General features: G+C 35.7%; 1 protein-coding gene across 1 annotated transcript in view; it reads left to right on the forward strand.

Moving 5' to 3' along the window:
- The first annotated feature begins 462 nt into the window (after positions 1 to 462).
- LOC122243618 (uncharacterized) overlaps positions 463 to 2,690 on the forward strand; it is a 30,531-nt gene continuing 28,303 nt past the window's right edge. The window contains exon 1 of the mRNA XM_086538165.1: positions 463 to 1,525. The gene's annotated coding sequence lies outside the window, so the exon portion shown is untranslated. The remainder of the gene's footprint in view (positions 1,526 to 2,690) is intronic.

Below are 2,690 nucleotides of genomic sequence, written 5' to 3' on the forward strand. Positions count from 1 at the left end.
CAACAATAACAAATAAAACCCTAAAGAAAGATTTAATAATCAGATACAACACCAAAGAAGAGACGTCAACTAAATCATCTTTGAAATGTCGACTTATCTTAGATAATGAAATTTAAAAGTAGAATAACACCAAGAAAATAATAATTGTTAGCTACACATCCCGATAATAAATATATTATGCAGAGGCCTATTCTGAATTGAAGCGAAACCTCTTGCGCTCAAATCTCCTAAAATGAACAGCATAAATGTGTTAAAATGCCTTTCCAAACGACAAATGGAAGGCTAAGAGCTGGGTGCACGATACCAGAAGCCGCGAGCGAAGGCATTTCTGCAACTCGTCCTGAAAGCTTTGCTTGTGACACTGAGAGAGAACGTGGACTCACCCGCCATGTTGTGAGCGCGGGAAAACCTTTCGTATCTCAGGGATTGCGAGCATAAAAAAAATCTTGGAGTAATAGGTATTTTTTTATTTTTTATTTTTTTGAGGAGAGAAATGGTTTGAATCTTTCGATTTATTTTCGGTAATGAACATTAAGACCATATCTCTGGAGATTTATCATGTGCATATAGAACCATTCTTACTGTAGGTATTGCAAGCATAAAGAATATCTTTAAGTGTCAGTCTTCATTTTCTCCTTTAGATCCTTTCTTTAGTGGAATAAATAAGTTGGTTGTTTTGATTTATTTCATATGGTGATTGTAAAGATTCATGAGGGGAGGAAGGGATTAAACAACGCAGAAAAACTGTTGGTATTGTGAGCGCGGGATGAGCGCGGGAAAACCATTCGACGGAGATCACACCATAACGGTAATACGATGATATCAGTGATGATGATTGCATATTAAATAATGTGGTTTATTTCAGGATGCCAGGCTCGAGTTTAATTGACCTTTATGGATAGAAGAAAATTGATTTTCTTGTCTTATTTTCAAAAGTAATTGTAAATCTTATTTTACAGAATGATTTTCAAGTGTTGGAAACTACTTGCATTTGATTTTTCAGATCATTGAATGTGATACTTATATTTCAAGGATCGCAAGCATAAAGATACTTTGACTCTCGGTTTAAGATCATCAAATGGAATGATGATATCAGCTCTATTCTTAGGTGTGGAAATAAGGATTATTTTATTTCGAATTGTGAAGTGTTAAAATCGTTTTATTATTACGTATGGATGGTATGAAAAAAATATTTTGTGTTCCTCCAACCACTGTAGTCAAATTCAAAACAACAATGGCATCAGCTATTTACCTTACTAATTTTTGAAAAAAAAACTGTTTTAAATCAATTCTTCCTAATAAGTTTCTTGTGAAAGCTTGCTAAAAACCTGCTCCAATTAAGAGATAAACTATGTCGTTCCTCGTGCATGGAATCGGACAGAGGCCCGAGGAGGAGGAGAGGCCGCCTTGTTTAGTACGAGATGAGACGTGTGCTCGGGAGTCACGGTCACGCGCACTCTGTGCAAATCTCGTCTACTATGCGGCAGTGTCTTGTGCACACTTGAGAAGTGCCACGCGCCGGCTCGTAAGAATATACTCTTATATTAATGGTGGCTATAGGGATAATAGTGATGGAAATAAAGAGCTGTTAAAGTGAAGGTGTGTTTATGCAGGGATGCAGGTTCTCCAACATGGAGGAATTACACCACACGACCTGTCTGCCTGCGCGACGTTGAACGGCCTTTTAAAACGTTCATTACAGTCTGGGAACACATAATTTAATTGTGGTGTAAGAATGTGGTGTGGAGAGGTGTTTGTGGAATGACATTGCTGTTAGGGAACTGTAGATTAGGAAAAAGTTTCGTGGAGAGAGACTGGCTTCCAAGTTTGTGATGATCATGGTTATTCGTATGTATGAGTTTTTTTTTTATATCCTACAATGTTAATATCTTTATCAACTATAATGATTCTATTCATATTCTGAGTTTGTTTAAAGGTAAATTTTTGGGAAAGTTCTTTTTATTTTTGTGAATAATTAATGTAGGCTGTCGGTATTGAGATTGATTATTGTTCTTATTAGTTTGAACATGTGATATTTGAAGATAACCATACAGGAAAGGATAAAGTATTTGAAATAAGTGTCTCAATAAAAATAAACATGAACATTGTATTTTTTTTTTATAAAAGCAAAAAAATATATATTTATGATAGTGTCAAATATGTTATTTTCATGTCAGTTACAGTGAAGATAGGCAAAGGCTATTGAATACTTTACTTGCTTATTACTTGACAACAGTGATAAGTACTGGGTTAAAGAGTTGTCTGTTAGTTTTTGGTATTTATTCATGCAGCCTGCTTGATCGACTTAGATACTATGGTAAACATTAATAATGCACCCACATGATTGTTGTCGGTCCACACATGCCCTTTATACCTATTTTTGCTCTGAAAAAGGTCAGCAAACCTTCACCAACATATTCTGGCAAGAAACAGCATGTAAGTGTTCCTTGGAAATTATCCTCATACAAGGAACTAGTCCCAGTTCTATCTTGCCAGGTACAAATGACAGAGATTTGTTATCCTTTGCTGGAGCACTGATAGGCACAGAAGCTACACTAATTACGAGACTCTGTGCCACTCATAGATTAGATATGACAATTTGTATATGATGCAACTTCCACAGCATCATTGCAGTTAACAGGAAACTCCCATTTTCAAAAATTGTCAATTAGATCCTGTGTTAAATGAAG

This window comes from Penaeus japonicus, unplaced genomic scaffold (assembly GCF_977035675.1).
Source record: "Penaeus japonicus unplaced genomic scaffold, GWHDUDI00000001_assembly GWHDUDI00000006, whole genome shotgun sequence".
NCBI lineage: Eukaryota > Metazoa > Arthropoda > Malacostraca > Decapoda > Penaeidae > Penaeus > Penaeus japonicus.